The 20,221-nt window shown below is 41.7% G+C and overlaps 1 pseudogene across 1 annotated transcript; it reads right to left on the bottom strand.

The window, feature by feature from the left end:
- Positions 1-3,592: 3,592 nt before the first annotated feature.
- LOC311520950 (U6 snRNA-associated Sm-like protein LSm2 pseudogene) lies at positions 3,593-4,315 on the bottom strand (annotated as a pseudogene). The gene is made up of 3 exons: positions 4,310-4,315; positions 3,998-4,072; positions 3,593-3,794 (listed from the first exon to the last, which is right to left on the bottom strand). The product of its transcript is annotated as a U6 snRNA-associated Sm-like protein LSm2 pseudogene (transcript).
- Between the last annotated feature and the right edge of the window lie 15,906 nt (positions 4,316-20,221).

The raw sequence follows: 20,221 nt of genomic DNA on the forward strand, positions 1-20,221 counted from the left end.
AGAGTTCGGCCCCTAATTATCATAAAATATATAATATATATGAACTATTAATATCATAACCAGGCCTCAGGAGTTGATGTTCTCACAAAAAGCTAAATTGATGTAACTTACACATACTGCTTGCCTCATCAATGCATAAAATACACCTATTTAAACTTCCGTAGATTCACCTCTAAATTTGGCCTTGTAATCCATACAGCTTGAAATAAAACTGCAAAAGAGACGTGTAATTACCTCACCTGTAATTTGTTAACATTAACAAATAACATTAGTGACAGTAAGAGAAAGCAATGAAACCTAACAGTTTTCATTAACTAAAAACTTCAGTATATGAAGAAGAATCATTGTCATGAGAAAATGTGTGTGTTGAGTCATTGAAGGAATACCAGACTGCATTTCTTTAAATCCATGTAGTTTTCCTATAAATTCCACTTACTTTCTACTGCAAGGTGCAGGGAATACTGAAATGGTATGCAGTGTTCGTTTATCTGCCTACGTTTGCAAAAGAGCATTTCTCAAAGGCATTGCAGTGTTTTCAGCTTCCTTCAGTGTTGCTCCATTGGAGTCAATTTACACTAGCTGATGATCTGGCACATGATGCGTTGTAAAACTTTGCAGGTGTGGAAAATTTGCTTTATTTTCTTAGGGCCATGTCTTGCCAGCATGCCACATGTGGAACTCCCACAAAAGCTAATGGGATTTCTGCATAACAACTGATAGTAAGATAGAACCCAAAATTTGTAATAACTATGCAAGAATTTTATAGGTAGTAATACAGATCCATATATGTTTCTGCACATTTTATTTACATAAATCTATTGTGCATTTATTTTCTACTTAGATTTTTAAAGATCACATTTTTATTTGTTCATTTTCTGAAGGTCTTCTGTTTTTAATTTTTTATTCTATTTTTTTTTAATTGGCACTCAGTCTGTGTTTTTAACGTGTAGGTCTCAAAGTACTTTACACAGGTAAGGAAGCATTATTATGCTCCATTTACATTTGAAGAAATGGAAGCACAGAGAAGTTTAGACCAACATTTTCAAATGTATGTGCTTCAAGGTGGAATCTTTAGCTTAAAGGTAGAACCTATATCTAGTTGTCTGATTTTAAGAGGTGCTGTGCACCAGTACCTCCCACTGAAGTTAATAGAAATTTAAGAATCTAATTGTAGGAGCCCAAGTTTTTAAAAATGGCCTAAATGACTTGCACAGTATCACAGAGTAAGTCAATAGTAGAACCAAGACTACAATTTCCATCTCATGACTATCAATCTAGTGCGTTATGACTTGACTACACTTCCTCCCTTTATAGGCCTTTCTGTGAAACCATCATCCCTGTCTCCTAGAATTGACTGAAAATGAACAAAACTTTCTCTTGCAGCTGCAAAACTAAAAGAAAACAAATATACTGCCTAGTTCACTTAGAAAACTATTTCTTACTTTTTAAAATATACCTATTACTAAAGAAAAAAGTTATAGATGATGTAAGGAGAGTCCGAGGGAACTGGGGTTATTTAGTCTGCAGAAGAGAAGAGCGAGGAGGGATTTGATAGCAGCCTTCAACTATCTGAAGGGGGGTTCCAAAGAGGATAGAACTAGGTTGTTCTCAGTGGTGGCAGATGACAGAACAAGGAGCAATGGTCTCAAGTTGCAGTGGGGGAGGTTTAGGTTGGATATTAGGAAACACTATTTCACTAGGAGGGTGGTGAAGCACTGGAATGGGTTACCTAGGGAGGTGGTGGAATCTCCATCCTTAGAGGTTTTGAAGGCACAGCTTGACAAAGCCTTGGCTGGGATGATTTAGTTGGTGTTGGGCCTACTTTGAGCAGGAGATTGGACTACATGACCTCCTGAGGTCTCTTCCAACCCTAACATTCTATGATCTTCTGAAGTTTGCTAGGGGATTCAGAATGGGTTTGTTAATATTTTTACCTCCACCTTGTTTCTCTAAGAGGTTCAAAATAAATTACTCATGTACTCCTTTGTGTCAATTTGTTCTCCTTAAGCCATATTGTGCCATAAGTTTTTAGATTAAAACTCCTCTTTGAAATCAGTGGTGAGTTCTGCCTAACTGTTGATGGCACAGTATGGACCAAGGTGCTCCATTTGATCCTGGGCTGTTTGTTGTATTGGATATTCAAAACACAAAATTCAAGCTGTGTTTGTGAATTCTGATTGGACACATAGATCTCATGCTATTATTTCTGTTCCCTGATTGGATGAATGTAGAGTCAAGTTTTTCAATCAAATTAGTGTTCACAGAGCCATCGTGATAAACCCACCCACCTATAATCATAGTTCCACCCACTCTCAACCTATAATGAAGATATAATCTGCATTCATGCCTGTGTATAGTTTCAAATGTGTTATTCCCATCAAGCATTGTATTAAAATGAACATTTGGGCTGTGAAAAATTCTGCATTTTTAGTTTAGGGGGATTTTGTAGAACTCTTTCTTTGTTGTGGTTCATCCGCTGAGGTTTGGTTTGACTTTGGGGGTTGAAGTACATTTTATTAAGATGCTACGTTGCTCAAGGATTTTTCTAGACATAAGGTGCCATTCATAACCCCAAAAGAAACTCAGTTAACAAGGACACTGGTATATGTCACAACCTTTTTCATCTGTGTTAAAGTTAACTGTTTAGGTCTTGTTGCTGATGAATTGTCTCTTTCTATAGAATTAATAAAAGACATCTAGATAAGCATTTCTTTGACCTTTCAAAGATAAGCACTTTGACCTTTCATTTATTAAATAGTTTTTTCCATTGCAAGAATTTCCCTAATTCAACTGAAACAATACATTGATGTCACAGACACAGTGTCTCCACCTCATGACTGCATAACACTGCAGGATGGCTGTCAAACAGTAAGTTCATAGTTTTCATTCTTTACAATTTGTCCTTTGTGCTCTGATGTCCAAAAACACCCATGCACCAATGGACCCAATAGTAGTTGTACATCATATATCCCCTCTATCTCTGCCATTTAGAACAACAGTGCTACTTTTGATTGCTTATTTTTGCATGAGGGTAAAAGTCCCATCCAAACTGAAACACGGCACATTTGAGTTCAGCCTGGCAGTAAATTTCTCTGTCTTTCCCAGCCAAATCTAAAAAAAAAATCTGATTTAACTGCCTGTTTCTCTCTCTCATCTGAAAACAAACCAAAGTCACTCAAGATGAGGTGGAAAATGAGCCAATGATCAAAATCAGGGAAACAGGAGAAAAGAGGACGGTAGATAGAGCCACATGTGGGGGACAGATGGGAGAAGAGCCAGACAGAGTGGACTTCAGAGGGGGTGAAGGAGCAGGAAGAGGAGGAGGCTGGAAATAGCAACAAGGAATGAAGAGGAGCCCAACAATACTGAGGTAGCTACCTAATTGTGGGAAATGAGACAAAGAGAAGACAATGACAAATGTAAAGTCAAAGTCTTGTGGCTTCAACAAGTCTAAGGAGATCAACAGAGTGGGAGATAAAAGGTTGTGGATCAGGGTTGAGTCTTTAGGAGCTGCAGCAGAGGGAGCAGATGAAATGAAACAGGGTAGGGGATAGCAAAAAGGTTGGCAAGAGTAAATCCTGAAATAAGAATATCACTGCTTCTGCTGCATGGCCTCCTTGTGAGCAGCATCCTGGAGCAGCTGTATATCAACCTCATCTGCCTGCAGCTGGACATAGCAGACAATGGAGCCCTGGATAAAGCAGTTCTTGACAGACAACATGTGGGGTACTTCTCCAGGTCAGTCACTCCAATGTCAGCGTGATATTCAAGTACTGATCCACAGAGTGGAGGGCCTCGTATGTGTACAACAACTAGACACCTGTGACTGGCCTGTGCCAACTGACTTGGGCTCGCAGAGCTCAGGCTGTGAGGCTATTTAATTGCTTATAGACTTCCAAGCTCAGTCTGGAGCCCTAGATGTTGGATCCTCCTACCCCACAAGCCTGAGTCAACTGGCATAAGCCAGTTGCAGATTTTTCTTTGCTGCATAGACATACCCACAGATACTCAAATCATCCTTTAGTTCTACTACCACATCCTTTCCAACCAAGGATTTGAAGAAAGTATCCCACTAGCTGGAAGTGGGGAGCTGCATGGGGGAACCCTGAGAAAGGAAGAATGTGTGGGCTGGGAGAGCACAGAAGAGGAGAGGATGGATGTAAAGGATGAGCCTAAATTGGGATATATGGCCAGCGGCAAGAAGAAGAAGATGGAGATGAGTTGAGGATTTCTGATGGTAGGAAAGGGGTGTAGTTCTATATTTACATTTATAAACACAGAATGGTTTTTTATAAAGCTTCTTATTTACTGACATTTTTCTTTAGAAAGAAAAAGTGCAATAATGTAATCCCCATCCATGCAAAACAATCAGTATTTGGTATTTGTATGACTAATATTTTCCATAACAAGTATGGAACAATTCTGAATGACAATTAGAATTTACTAAAGAATGGCACTAGTTAAAAATGAAGCAGGTGACCCAATTGACTAACTCCTCCTCAACTTCCTGAAATTTTGCACACTTGATTTTGTTTCAGAGTAGAGCTTTTCTGGGAAGCAAGGTAAAAATCAGAAAAAGAGCTTTTATATTATAATGTTTTGAAAATGTACCTTTTTAAAAATATTTTTAACTTATTTTGGCTCATCATATCTAAAAAATGGCTTGGACTAGAAACACCACATTTGTTTTGCTTTCATGGCCTTGCTGAGGAGAAACGTCTTTTAGTTCTTGTGCAAGAGAGATGTCTTTGCTTTGTTGTGACACATAAGGTGTGTGAAAGCAGGGCTGCCACGAACCTTATATGCCAGCCCATTCAAAAAATTCTGGGACTCATTAAAAAGCAGGCAAATTCCTACACAACATATTTTGCTAAAATAAGAATTAAGAATGAAAATGTGTTTCAGTGGAGTCCAGCTATACTTAACTTTCTTTACAAAAATCCTACACCTTTCAAAAAACCTTAGACTGTCTAGAAATGAATGGCTAAGGGATCCCTGTAAGCCTTCACTGCCCAGTGTCACCCAACCTGATTTACACTGCCCACTGAATGTTAATCTTGCAAATATACACAAAAGTCAAAATAACAAATTGCTAGAAGACGATAAAATTCTATTTTCTATTCAAGAGATCAATTTCCAGTAATCTCCTTCTGCATCTATTTTTCCAAATGTTAAGGACAAAGTTAAGGTTGGGTGGGCAATGTAAATCGGGGATAATAGTGACCAAGGAAGATTTATGTAGTGGTGCGGAACTGACTGAATTCTGTAACTGGTCAATGACACTCTAATTTGGGGGATTCTTTTTAAAACATGCAGTTTTTATAAAGAGCATAATATTGCTGGACTTCACTGAAACACACTTAACAATTGTTTTTATTTGTTTAGGAATAATATATTACATGGAAAACATCTTCTTGTACAATTTCTCTTCACAGGGCCTAGTTCAAAGCCAATTGTGTCTTTCCATTGGCTTCACTGGGATTTAGATCATGCTTAGAGGCAAGAATTATCCTGCAAATCATGGGATTAAACAAGCCGCTGGACCACTTCTAAGAAGGATTGAGACAAAACATCAGAATACAATAACAATTTCATCAAATATTCCATTTCAACTGAGACAATTAAAAAAAGATTGTGTCTGACTCCAATTGATATACATTTTATTTGCTATTGTTAGTATTCAGAATAAATATCCTTCTTTAGAATGAGTGAGTTCTATTGGAATGTCTCCCAAAATGTAATTATAAGGCTTTTGATTAGAACATAGGGACACTGAAATTGCCATACTGGATCAGATATAGGTTCATCTAGTCCAGTATCTTGACTCACAGTGCCAGGAACCAGATGTTTCAGGAAAAGTGCAAGAAAACACAAGGTGGACAGTTATGGAATGATATCTTTACAGATATCTTTGAGCTAGAGGATATCTTCTGTCATGCAGCACAAGGGTTCATATGCCTTCTAATATATTTCAATCCTATCTGATGCAACTGTGGATGTTATCACTATTGCACTATACATATCAATGCCTAATTTTTGGTTGAATCCCACCAAACCCTTGGTCCACAAAAATCTAGTGCCCAGGGTTTCCACCAGCTACATATGCATTCTTTTTATTGGTATTAAATGATACTTGAAATGTATTTGCTATGATTTAGGATTTAATACAACCCCAACATTAGATGCAACCAAAAGATGTGTAGTTGGTTTACTATTTGCCCATATCCTCTCTAAGAGAGATTTGAGCATTCTGGTTATTGTACATTCAATATAGGCTATTATAGGAAAATGGAGTATAGGAAAATGGGCTATAATTTCCCATAGACATAGAGGATATAGTAGCATATGAACTGAACATTAGTCTGATTAAGTCTCATTTGGGATATTTGTATTGATTTCTTAATATTCAACAATTTTTCCATTGTAATGCAATGTAGATTCTAGTCCCCTGGAGTCTAGCAAATGCAGCACAGCAGCTCTTTTAAGCAGCCTCAATAATAATTTAGCAACATAACACAGGTTTCAGAGTAACAGCCGTGTTAGTCTGTCTTCGCAAAAAGAAAAGGAGTACTTGTGGCACCTTAGAGACTAACCAATTTATTTGAGCATGAGCTTTCGTGAGCTACAGCTCACTTCATCGGATGCATACCGTGGAAACTGCAGAAGACATTATATACACACAGAGACCATGAAACAATACCTCCTCCCACCCCACTGTCCTGCTGGTAATAGCTTATCTAAAGTGATCATCAAATTGGGCCATTTCCAGCACAAATCCAGGTTTTCTCACCCTCCGCCCCCCCCCCACAAACTCACTCTCCTGCTGGTAATAGCCCATCCAAAGTGACCACTCTCTTCACAATGTGTATGATAATCAAAGTGGGCCATTTCCAGCACAAATCCAGGTTCTCTCACTCCCTCACCCCCCTCCAAAAACCACACACACAAACTCACTCTCCTGCTGGTAATAGCTTATCCAAAGTGCTATTATCCATAAGCTATTATGTTATCCATAAGCTATTACCAGCAGGAGAGTGAGTTTGTGTGTGTGGTTTTTGGAGGGGGGTGAGGGAGTGAGAGAACCTGGATTTGTGCTGGAAATGGCCCACTTTGATTATCATACACATTGTGAAGAGAGTGGTCACTTTGGATGGGCTATTACCAGCAGGAGAGTGAGTTTGTGGGGGGGGGGCGGAGGGTGAGAAAACCTGGATTTGTGCTGGAAATGGCCCAATTTGATGATCACTTTAGATAAGCTATTACCAGCAGGACAGTGGGGTGGGAGGAGGTATTGTTTCATGGTCTCTGTGTGTATATAATGTCTTCTGCAGTTTCCACGGTATGCATCCGATGAAGTGAGCTGTAGCTCACGAAAGCTCATGCTCAAATAAATTGGTTAGTCTCTAAGGTGCCAACATAACACAGCAGTGGCAGAAGTTCCTTCAACTTTCATAGCCAAGGTCCCCAAACATGAACACCGGATAGAATAACTTTGTGAAAAAATTGTCCTTCTGTTGGAAAGAGGAAGAGAAGAGAAAACTCAAGTCTAGTGACAGACTTCAAGTCAGAATTTAATATATCTGTTTTTAAAGTGATCAGATGCCATTGTGTAAAAACTTGGACAGATAGAATCATAGAATATCAGGGTTGTAAGGAACCTCAGGAGGTCATCTTGTCCAACCCCCTGCTCAAAGCAGGACCAATCACCAACTAAATCTTCCCAGCCAGGGCTTTGTCAAGCCTGACCTTAAAAGCTTCTAAGGAAGGAGATTCCACCACCTCCCTAGGTAACCCATTCCAGTGTTTCACCACCCTCCTAGTGAAAAAGTTTTTCCTAATATCCAACCTAAACCTCCCCCACTGCAACTTGAGACCATTACTCCCTGTTCTGTCATCTGCTACCACTAAGAACAGTCTAGATCCATCCTCTTTGGAACCCCCTTTCAGGTAGTTGAAAGAAGCTATCAAATCTCCCCTCATTCTTCTCTTCTGCAGACTAAATAATCCCAGTTCCCTCAGCCTCTCCTCATAAATCAAGTGCTCCAGCCCCCTAATCATTTTTGTTGTCTTCCGCTGGACTCTCCAATTTTTCCACACCATTCTTGTAGTTTGGGGCCCAAAACTGGACACAATACTCCAGATGAGGCCTCACCAATGCCAAATAGAGGGGAATGATCACATCCCTCAATCTGCTGGCAATACTCTTATTTATACAGCCAAAATGCCGTTAGCCTTCTTGGCAACAAGGGCACACTTTTGACTCATATCCAGCTTCTCGTTCACTGTAACCCCTACGTCCTTTTCTGCAGAACTGCCACCTAGCTGCTCGGTCCCTTGTTTGTAGCAGTGCATGGGATTCTTCCGTCTTAAGTGCAGGACTCTGCACTTGTCCTTGTTGAACCTCACCAGATTTCTTTTGGCCCAATCCTTTAATTTGTCTAGGTCCCTCTGTAGCCTATCCCTACCCTCCAGCGTATCTACCACTTCTCCCAGTTTAGTATCATCTGCAAACTTGCTGAGGGTGCAATCCACGCCATCCTCCAGATCATTAATGAAGATATTGAACAAAACCGGCCTCAGGACCAATCCTTGGGGCACTCCGCTTGATACCAGATGCCAACTAGACATGGAGAAATTGTTCACTAACCGTTGAGCCCGATGATCTAGCCAGCTTTCTATCCACCTTATAGTCCATTCATCCAGCCCATACTTCTTTAACTTGCTGGCAAGAATACTGTGGGAGACCATATCAAAAGCTTTTCTAACGTCAAGGAATAACATGTCCACTACTTTCCCCTCATCCACAGAGCCAGTTATCTCATCAGAAGGCAATTAGGTTAGTCAGGCATGACTTGCCCTTGGTGAATCCATGCTGACTTTTCCTGATCACTTTCCTCTGCTCTAAGTGCTTCAGAATTAATTCCTTGAGAACCTGCTCCATGATTTTTCCAGGGACTGAGGTGAGGCTGACTGGCCCTGGATCCTCATTCTTCCCTTTTTAAAAGGTGGGCACTACATTAGCCTTTGTCCAGTCATCCGGGACCTCCCCCGATCACCATGAGTTTTCAAAGATAATGGCCAATGGCTCTGCAATCACATCTGCCAACTCCTTTAGCACCCTCAGATGCAGTGCATCTGGCCCCATGGACTTGTGCTCAACCAGCTTTTCTAAATAATCCTGAACCACTTATTTCTCCACAGAGGGCTGGTCACCTCCTCCCCATACTGTGCTGCCCAGTGCAGTAGTCTGGGAGCTGACCTTGTTCGTGAAGACAGAGGCAAAAAAAGCATTGAGTACATTAGCTTTTTCCACATTCTCTGTCACTAGTTTGCCTCCCCCATTCAGTAAGGGGCCCACACTTTACCTGACCTTCTTCTTGTTGCTAACATACCTGTAGAAACCCTTCTTGTTACTCTTAACATCCCTTCCTAGCTGCAACTCCAAGTGTGATTTGGCCTTCCTGATTTCACTCCTGCACCCCTGAGCAATATTTTTATACTCCTCCCTGGTCATTTGTCCAAGCTTCCACTTCTTGTAAGCTTCTTTTTTGTGTTTAAGATCAGCAAGGATTTCACTGTTAAGCCAAGCTGGTCGCCTGCCATATTTACTATTCTTTCTACACATTGGGATGGTTTGTTCCTGCAACCTCAATAAGGATTCTATAAAATACAGCCAGCTCTCCTGGTCTCCTTTCCTCCTCATGATATTCCTCCAGGGGATCCTGCCTAGCAGTTCCCTGAGGAAATCAAAGTCTGCTTTTCTGAAGGCAGACAAACAGATATTGACTGTATAATTTTATTTTACATTTAGTGTGAGGTTGGATTTGTTGCTTAGCACTTTGGAGGACAGGATTAGAATTCAAAACAATCTTGACAAATTAGAGAATTGGTTTGAAATCAACAAGATAAAATTCAATAAAGACAAGTGCAAAATACTACACTTAGGAAGGAAAAAGCAAATGCTCAAAATCAAATGCACAATCAAACCACAAAATGGGGACTAACGGGCTAGGTGGTAGTACTGCTGAAAAGGATCAGGGAGTAATAGTGGATCACTGCAAAAAATGCAAATATCAATTTGGGGTATATTAGCAGGAGTGTCGTATGTAAGACACAGGAGGTAATTGTCATGTTGTACTTGGCACTGGTGAGGCCTCAGCTGGAGCCAATTCTGGGCTTCACACCTTAGGAGCAATATGGATAAGTTAGAGAGAGTTCAGAGGAAAGCAACAAAAATGAGAAAAGGTTTAGAAAACCTGATTTATGAGGAAAGATTTAAAAAACTGGACGTGTTTAGTCTTGATAAAAGAAGACTGAGGGGGGACCTGATAACAGTCTTCAAATATGTGAAGGACTGTGATCAATTGTTCTCCATATCCACTGAAGGTAGGACAAGAAGTCATGGGCTTAATCTGCAGCACAGATTTAGGTTAGATATTAGGAAAAACTTTCTAACTATAAAGGTAGTTAAACTCTGGACTAGACTTCCAACAGAGGATGTGGAAACCTGCCATTGGAGGTTTTTAACAACAGGTTAGACAAGCAACCTACACCATCCCTGACATGCAATTTGGTCCTTCCACAGCACAGGGGGCTGGACTAGGTGACTTCTCAAGATCCCTTCCAGCCTTACATTTCTATAATTCAAGGCTTTATCTTGTTCCCACTGAATCCAATGTGAGTTTTGCTAATAATGTCAAAGGGAACAGGTTGGGGCCCATTTGGTGGGTTGCCCCCATATGAGTATCATTATGATGATGGATAGTTTATGGGTATCATTATGATGATGGGGATTGGTCCTGCTTTGAGCAGGGGGTTGGACTAGATGATCTCCTGAGATCCCTTCCAACCCTGCTATTCTATGATTCTATGACTCTATGACTATGACATTTTGAAATATACAGCTTTTTTAAAGATCCTGAGTATCTTAAGCTTGAGTCAGTGTGAGATGACATTCATAATAATGTGTTTTAGACAGGTCTTACAGGACATGCAGGAAAGAAGCAAGTGTGCAATGAGAGTCCCATTCTTTCCAATGTGTTTGTCCCCCAGTGCCTGCAAAATTCTACTTGAAAAAATGAGGAAGTGCTTTTAATTAGAACCGACAAAAAAAATTAAACTGTCATCAAACTATCTGTTACATTTCCAAAACGAACAAAACAGTTCAATAGGTTTTGTTTGGAATTTGTCTTTGGGCTCACAGAGTATCCACTAAGATGTGCTTCTTCAGCCAGGGTAAAATTTCATCCCTTTCCTTCCCTCTGCTCTGCTTGCTTCCACCCTTTCCAGAGGTGTCTGTGATTCACTGGTATTGTGTGTACTTAAAGAGTGAGTATCCTTGGGATGAATTATAAAAAGAATAATTTTGGAGCTTTGTTCTTTAGCGAGACCAGAGGAACACACCCTCCATACAGAGACCATGAGCGGGTCAAATTCTGCACCCTGGCTTGGGGAGAAAATTAGTGACTATCCCTAGGATTTGACTCAGCTCTGTGGTGGTGATATCAGGCAGAGCATGCAGCTCTGGCTGACTCTACTCCACAAATATTGGTCCACTATTTTCAAATGAGGGAACAATAATATTTTTAGAGTTTTTCAAAACATTCATGATTAAATCTGAACCAGGCAATGTTCACTTGGTTTTGTGACTAACAAATTTATTTGGGCATAAACTTTCCTGGGTAAAAACCCCCACTTCTTCAGATGCCTGGAGTGAAAATTACAGATTATCTGTTAGTCTCTAAGGTGCCACCAGATTCCTCGTTGTTTTTGTGGATACAGACTAACACGGCTACCCCTCTGATACTTGGTTTTGTATTTCATTACAAACCCAAATTTTGGGCTACTCTTCACTAGGAGGGATTGCTCAGATTTTCAAACCTTAAAAAGCCTGGATCAAGATGTGAGTGAGCCTTGGCCAAGTTATGATTTTGAGTAGGAATTTGGCTGAGTTTCCCTTTGAGGTTTTGTTTTAATACTCAGTGGGGTGCAAACCCCACACAAACTGAAGTCAGAACAAAGCTGGAACCCCTGCCAACCAAAACTGCTGAGTTTCACTTAGCTCTAAATAGTTTACAAGGACTGAAGCTTTGTTTGCTCTTGTTTGAGAGAACTGTTGGGATACTGCTCATAGTTTGCCTGACCTCAGCCTGTACTTGGAAAGGTTTACTCCTAAGCATACCTGTAACTTTCCACTTCACACTCCGTCTCAGCTATCCATTCAGTACAAACCATCCCTGCGAGTGTTGAGTATGCAAAGCCAAATCATAGAAAAAGTCAGATTACAGCAGACCTTTGGGACAAATGCTGGTATTTTGCCATTTGGCCATTAATCAAAATGGTCATAAACGCTACAACAATAGCATTGATTTGTGCCCATATTCCACTTGGCTGTAGCATGGCTACATGCATGACCTCTTTACTCACATTACTCCCACTAGAAGCAGGAATCATCTGCCTAGAGGGAAGGGATGTGTATGGTTGCCATTGCAAGGTATGGGGCACAAAAGTACCACAGGCCCGCTGGATCCTAGGGCATGCCTTAGTGTGTCCCTCCTGTCCCGAGGTCGCAGATCAACTTCTCCACATTTTTTTGTAAGGGATGGCAGTTACAAAGAGCTTTGAAGGTGGTGTCAAAAAGCTTGAATGGAATGCCATAACAGATCGGGAGCCATTGGAGGGATTCAGGACGGGGAACGTTGTGATCAAATCAATGGATAGGAAAGATGATTTTAGCAGCTATATTTTGCATGGATGGTGGGAGGCAATGGTATTCGGAATCCAAAGACGAGGCAGTTGCAGCAGTCAGTGCAAGATCTAAGGGGGTGCTAAACAAAAGATTTGGATGTAAGAATGGAAAGAAAAGAATATATCTCGGAGATACTGAGGAGGAAGAACAGATATGGCCTGGACGTGTTGGGCAAGAGAGAGGGAGGAGTACAATCTTCTAGATTGCAGGCCTGAGTGACAGGGAGGATGATAGTGTTGTCCACAGTCATAGAAAAGGGGAGAAGTGAGAAAATTTTGGAGGGATGATCGGGATTGGACTCATAGTTTCATCTCAATTAACAGGGATTTCCAAATACAGCCCCTACTTATGTTAATGAGTGGATGAACAAAATTAAAACAACAGACATCTTGACTATGGCAGTAGAGTATGCGGAGCAGATTAGAAGAGGGGATATAAAGATGGCTTTTCACTCTCCTGATCTTAAACCCTCTCTGTGCTGGCATAACTGAATGCTGTTCTTCATTATGCCTGGTGTCAGTGGTTCCCAGGGCACAACACACTAGCCAGGGATCAACAGGGCATAGGAATGCCACCTTAGCCAAATCCCCTAGTCCCATAGCTGTGTGGCCCCTGCACTGGCACCAGTGAAGGGGTAGGTAGTGTAGAAGTCAGAATGCCGTCTCAGCCAAAACCACATGATCCTCCCAGTGCCAGTTAAGCAGGCTTGGGGGCCACATTAGTGGACCCAGATCCACTGCAGCAGTGGATCCGGGTCTACTAGTGTCCTTTGCAGAAAGGAGTTTGGATGAAGGTGGTGAGGGAGGGGTTTATGATTTGACTATTATATTTTAGAACAGTCCTTTTATTCTGTTCCTCCTCCAAATTTCTCCTTAAAAGGCACTTTCCCCAGGAATCCTTCCTGTCTTGGTCTCTTCACCTTCCCCTACCTGAACCATTTTCCTGTGACTTGTATAGTCCTATCTATTTTAGATCATAAACTCTTTGGGGCAGGGACCGTGTTTTACTCAATGGCTGCAATCCCGCAATCTGATCCACATGAGCAGATCCTTGTGCCCAAGCAGAGCTGTATCCCCACATACTTCCAACTGTGGAACTGGGCCTATGTTTGTAAAGTGCCATGTAAACATACAGGGCTTGTGGCATGTACATGGTTTTTATAAATAAAATAAATACTATAATTACATGTATTAATAAACACTTTTTGAAATATTCATGTTTGATACAGATGGAATTGCCAATTTTATCTGCACTGCTTACAGTAACTTTAATTTAAAATATAAATTTATAATTTCAGTTAAAAGTAGCCACTTAGCTCACATTATTAAAGCTAAAGATTTCTCATTAGAACTGTAATTTTTTAGATTAAACTAGAAAGATTAGATTAGATTAAAAAAACAGATTACAATACTTATCTTTACTAAAGTAAAGGTTATACATTTCAGCTACCATAAACAATTGTGAAACTTCAGTATGTGTAGGGTTAAAGGCTGGAAATGGGCTATAACTTGCAGTGGAAATTTCCACTGCATGCTTTATTGGCAGTGGAATGAGCCAGACTCATCTGAAGGTGTGCACGTGTGTGGTCTCTTCATAAACACATCGGAATGCTGTGTCACATTATTTTTCCTTTCAGCTTTCTGACCAGCTTTTGTTTTCGGTCTTTCAGAGTTTTATGGAGTCACAGAGTACATAGTTACCCTGAAGTCAGTAGAAGTTGTGCCTGAATGAGGACCGCAGGTTTACACTTCAGCCTGCTCTGATTTTTTAATTGTACTTCTGGTTCCACTGTCCTGCAGCTCTTTGTCATTCGTTCTTTTCTGGCTCTTGTTTTTGTACTGAGTGTAACAGTTTGCACGTGTCATATTCCATACAGTAGAGATGTTAGACTGTAAATACTTTGGAGCAAATCTTATGTCTTATAAGCACCAAGCACAGTATTTTCACTAAATATTATAATAATAATCCCCCAAATAAGGCCAGAAAGTGTAAAGCCAAGCCCTATTTGTCAGAGGCAGTTTAGAGTTTATAAAGCGATGTTAGTAGTGTTAAATATTCTGGGTGGGATTTTCAGAAGTCCTGAGTCTTGAGCTAAATGTACTCCTATTGAAGTCAGTGGGAGTTTTACCATTAACTTCATGGAGAGTGCAGGTAAGCCCATGCTGGGTGCTTTTGAAAATCCCATTTAACTACCCATATCCCCTCCAGGTCAGAGTTTTAATGGTTATTCGTCTTTGGGTTTGTGGGTTGTAACCAGGTCTACATCGGTGTAGTGGTGGAATAATTGGCTTTGTTTATTTTGAAGAGAAATTTGAGTCAAAAATAAAAAATCATATGAAGTGTGGGGGCTCATACTAAACCCAAATTAAATATAATACATTTCTATGTAGGTGAGTGTTGCTTTTTCTTATTTTTGCACTGTTTTAAACTCATCATTTTTGTCCAGGAGAAGGTCAAATGGCATAACCCTTATTCACTTTGATACATCTATTGAAGATGATCTTCACCCAGGGGAAATAATGGAATGATACCAATGATTCAAAGGGGAAAGAAAATGTGTATATTTAAGAGTTTAATCTGTTTTTGGTCAGGGTTTAATTTTATGTAACAGCTATAGACTTTGGTTTACTATAACCAATCAATGGAAGAAATAGTTTAAAGCAAAGTGGAATTTTAGGAAGTTGTTCCCACTGTATTACAACACAGTTTAGTTGTAGGTTCCTTCTTCGCCCCCTGATCTTTCAAAAAGCTCTGTGCAAATGGACTCCTGCATCTGCACAGTTTGAGAGTCTAGGTAACAAAAGGGGAGAGGACCTAAAACAAGACCTGTGCTTTATGGAACTATTTTTCTTTTGTGCCACTTGTTGATCCAAAATAATACTAAAATGCTGCTTTGAGATTTTCACCTGGATATGCTACATCTGAAGCAAAGAATTCAGAGGTAGGAGTAAATTGATTTTAAAAACTAAAAGGACAGCAAAAATGGTTACTTATCTGTACAAAACTGTTGTTCTTTACAATGTGCATGTATACATTCCATTGAAGGTGTGTGCTCAATACACTGGAGTTGAAGACTTTTTGCCAGGAGTACCATTATGTGGTGCATGCACCCCTGCCATCCTCATGCACTGAGTCAAGGGCATAAAAGGGGCATGACCGCCACCTAATTAATGCTTGAAATAGTGGGGAAGGTGGGAGAGTCATGGAATGTATATGTGCATGACATGTCGAAGAACAATAGTTACAGTACAAGTTTCTCCTGTACAGGTTTTTCTCCTTTGAATGATTGTATATATACACATTCCACTGTAGGAGATTCACCAGAAATTTTCTTACAGATAGTAGGACTTCAGGCTGCAGCTCTGACCCACTGAAGTTGGCATCATCCCAGGAGCTTGATAGTGATAGTGTTGCATCAGGAAAAGGTACATACAGACAACTAAGTTGCTGCTTTACAAATGTCTACTATTGGTATGTTACTCAATGCTGAGGAAGTGGAATGAGTCCTAATGGAATGGGCTGTTATTCCCAGAGGAGGAGAAACCTTTGCTAGAGAATAGCAGAGTTTGATATAGTCAGAAATCTAGTATGATATACACTGGGCTGTAACCAGTTGCTCTTTAATCCTTTCACAGAAGGCTACAAAAAGTCTAGGAGATGACCTGAAAGACTTTGTGCAGTCCTGGTAAAAGAACTGAGCCCTCCGAATATCTAAAGTGCAGGAGTGGATTTACCATGAAACAAACTGTGCGATGGCACGGGGCCCCCAATGACAGGGGGGGCCCCAAAATGCAGGAGAACCTGCCCCCAAGTCCTGGCCAGCAGCGCTGAGTGCTTAGGCAGTTAGGCTGCCTGCATGCCGTGGCTGGTGGCCCCATGCTGCTCCCAGAAGCAGCCAGCACTGAGACCTGCTGCTCCCCTCCCCGCAAGGGGCACACAGAGATGTGCCAGCAGCAGGGCTAAGGCAGCTCCCTGCCTGCTCTGCCTCCTTCCCTCCACACCACTTCACTCCCGGAAGTAGCCGGCATGTTCCTGCGGCCTGGGGGGCATGCATGTCTCCGTGTGCTGCCCCCGCCCCGAGTGCTGACTCCACAGCTCCCATTAGCTGGGAACTGTGGCCAATGGGACGTGCAGGGATGGCACCTGTGGGCAGCGGCGCATGGAGACCCCCTGCCCTGCCCCCCCCCTCTGCCTAGGAGCTGCTACTGGAGGGGGGGATGTGCCGGTCACTTTGGGAGCCATGCCACCCGAGGTAAGTGCTGCCCCCCGCCCCCTCCCCAACCCCCTGCCTGCATCTCATACCAAAACTTCCTCCCAGAGCCCACACCCCTCCCCCCTCCTCCCACACCCCTGCCCCAGCCCAGACCCCACACCCAAACTGTCTCCCAGAGCCCACCCCCCCGCACCCTCTCCTGCACTCCAACCTCCTGCCCCAATCAAGGTACCTCACTTTATTTTCATTTACTTCCCATTACTTATAATATAGGAGGAGGTTGAAGAAAAAAAGAATGAAAAACGGGAGGGTGGGGGGAGATAAGAGAGAACGTTCTTTTTCTTGGCTGCGGGGCTGGGGGCGAAAATGAAGCTGCGCACAGGGCACCACTAACTCTAAATCCGCCCCTGATAAAGTGTGAAGCTTCTTTTCAGCTATTTTAGAATGAGGTTTTGGAAAAAAACTCCAGAAAATGAATGGTCTGATTGAGGTGGAATGCAGACACAATTTTAGGCATGAACTTAGGGTGTGGCCTCAGAAATAAATTGTTTTTCTGAAATGTCATGAAATATGGGTCAGCTACCAGTGCCTGGAGAGTGGACACCATTCACGCATCTTTAATTGCTACCAGAAATGCTGTTTTGATAGCAGTGATAAGGAAAAAGAAAAGGAGTACTTGTGGCACCTTAGAGACTAACCAATTTATTTGAGCATAAGCTTTCGTGAGCTACAGCTCACTTCATCGGATGCATACTGTGGAAACTGCAGAAGACATTATATACACAGAGACCATGAAACAATACCTCCTCCCACCCTACTCTCCTGCTGCTAATAGCTTATTTAAAGTGATCACTCTCCTTACAATGTGTATGATAATCAAGTTGGGCCATTTCCAGCACAAATCCATTGTTTCATGGTCTCTGTCTATATAATGTCTTCTGCAGTTTCCACAGTATGCATCTGATGAAGTCTCTAAGGTGCCACAAGTACTCCTTTTCTTTTTGCGAATACAGACTAACACGGCTGTTACTCTGAAACCAGTGATAAGGAAGTTACTGATAAAGATTTGAAGGGGGAACCTATTAAACAGAACAAAACTATATTCAGATACCAAGGGGGTACTGGACTGAAGACAGGAGGGTATATATGAATGAGGCCCTTCAAAAATTAGGTACCAAGGGATGCAAAAAAGATAGAAAACCCATCTGCTGGCAGATGTTTTGTAGAGATTTAGGCTGACTGCACCCTCACAATTGATGTAGGCTGGGGTACCAGTACTGCCTTGGCCAGGCGGGGGATCTGAGGATTAAAGTTGCTTTGTCTCTTTTTAGCTTCCTCAACTACCTCAAAATTAGAGGGACAGGTGGAAAGGCATACATCAGAAGACCTGACCAACAGAGGAGGAAAGCATCTGTTAAAAAAATCCAGTCTGTGACCTGCTCTGGAGCAAAATTTCCTGTATTTGTTGGTCAGGTTGGTTGCAAAGAGGTCTATTACAGGGTAACCCAACTGATGAAAGATCTGGTGGAGAGAGAGAGAGAGTGTGGGTGTGCGCGTACGTGTGTGCGCGCGCACATCACTTATGATGGTCTACGAAGTTCCTGCTCAGAGAATCTGCAGTAGAATTCTTCACCCCTGGGAGGTGAAACCTCTTTAGCAAAGCATTGTTCTCTATGCAGAAAATCTACAGGTGGATGACTTCTTGCCAAAACTGATTCAACCTCGCACCTTCCTGCTTGTTCAGATAAAACATATTGTTGGTGGTGAGTGTTTGAACCATCTGGTTCCTGATGGTGGAAATGAATGTCTCACAAGCTTTTAGAATGGCTCAAAACTACAGTACGTTTAGATGGAATGAAACCTCCTGGGGCTTCCAAAGTGCCTGAGGTTGACCCAGGTGGGTTCCCCAACTGTGGTAGAGGCATCTGTTACCAGGGTCATAACTGATTGTGGTGGCAGGAAGGGTGCCTCCTTGCATATATTTTGAGAAGCCATCCACCAGTTCAGAGACTGAAGCACTGGGGCAGGCACACAAGTGAGCATGTCCATAGAATGCTGTTTGGACAATACACCATGTGGAACCAGACCTGAAGACACCTGAAGTGAAATCTGGCATTCTGAGTTACATATGTGCACAAGGGCATGTGTCCTAACAGCTGCAGACACAAGTGCACAGTTGTCCTTGGATTGGGCTTATGGGTTTTGGACAGAGAGACTATGGACTGGAATCTATCTGTCAGAAGATAAGCCAGGGCAGTTGTAGAGTCTATATCCGCCGCATGACATTTATTCTTTGTCTTGTTTGTAATATCAATCTGTCTATATTTAATTTTAGACAGACGAGGAAAGAGATGTGTGATGATTGGGATGTTTTGGATGTGGGACTTTGATCTTCCCCGAACCAGCCAATTGTCTAGGTAAGGAAATATTTAAATCCCTGAATGGCATACATGAGCTACTCCTGGAATACATTTAGTAACCACACTGAGGGCAGAGGATAGGACAAAAGGCAATACAGCATACTGGTGGTGCACATTGCCTACCATGAATTACAGTTACTTTCTGTGGCCAGGATGGATTGCCACATGGAAGCATGTGTCCTGCAGATCAAGGCAGCATACCAATCCACCATCTCCAAAGAAGGGATAATAGATGCAGTTGTGACCATCCTGAACTTGATTGTCTTGATAAATCTGTTCAACTTTCTTAGGTCTAGAATAGGTCAAAGATCACCTTTCTTTTTGGGAATCAGGAATTTGTGGGAATAGAAGCCTATCCTGTGTTGGTAAGGAACTTCCTCTATTGCTCCCCAATTCAAAAGAGACTGTAGAGGCTGTATTAATACAGCCTCATAGGGCAAGTTCCTGAAAAAGGACAGGGAATGTGGGTTGGGGAAGGGGAGAGAAGAGAACTGGATAACATAGTCTTCTTCCTCTTGCGCACTCAGCTGTCCAAAGAAATTTCTGTCCATGTATTATAAAATAAAGATAAGTGGTTTCCAAAGGAGGATGTGTCTAAAATTTGTAGATGATTTACAGTTGGTATACTGTCCTTGGTTGTGATGTCAAAACAACTGTTTTGAAGCCATGGTCTGGTAAGAAGGGACTGCCGTAGATGAGGTGACGTCTAGGAGGATTTGATCTCTGCCATTTCTCCCACATTTCAAGTCTTCTGAATGTGGAAGAGAGGCCCTGGCTGGTAGCAGTTACTAGATAGGCTTATTAGCATTCTGTGTTATTTTAATAAATCTGCTATGGTCT

This window comes from Lepidochelys olivacea (genome assembly GCF_965140295.1).
Source record: "Lepidochelys olivacea isolate rLepOli2 genome assembly, chromosome: 5".
NCBI lineage: Eukaryota > Metazoa > Chordata > Testudines > Cheloniidae > Lepidochelys > Lepidochelys olivacea.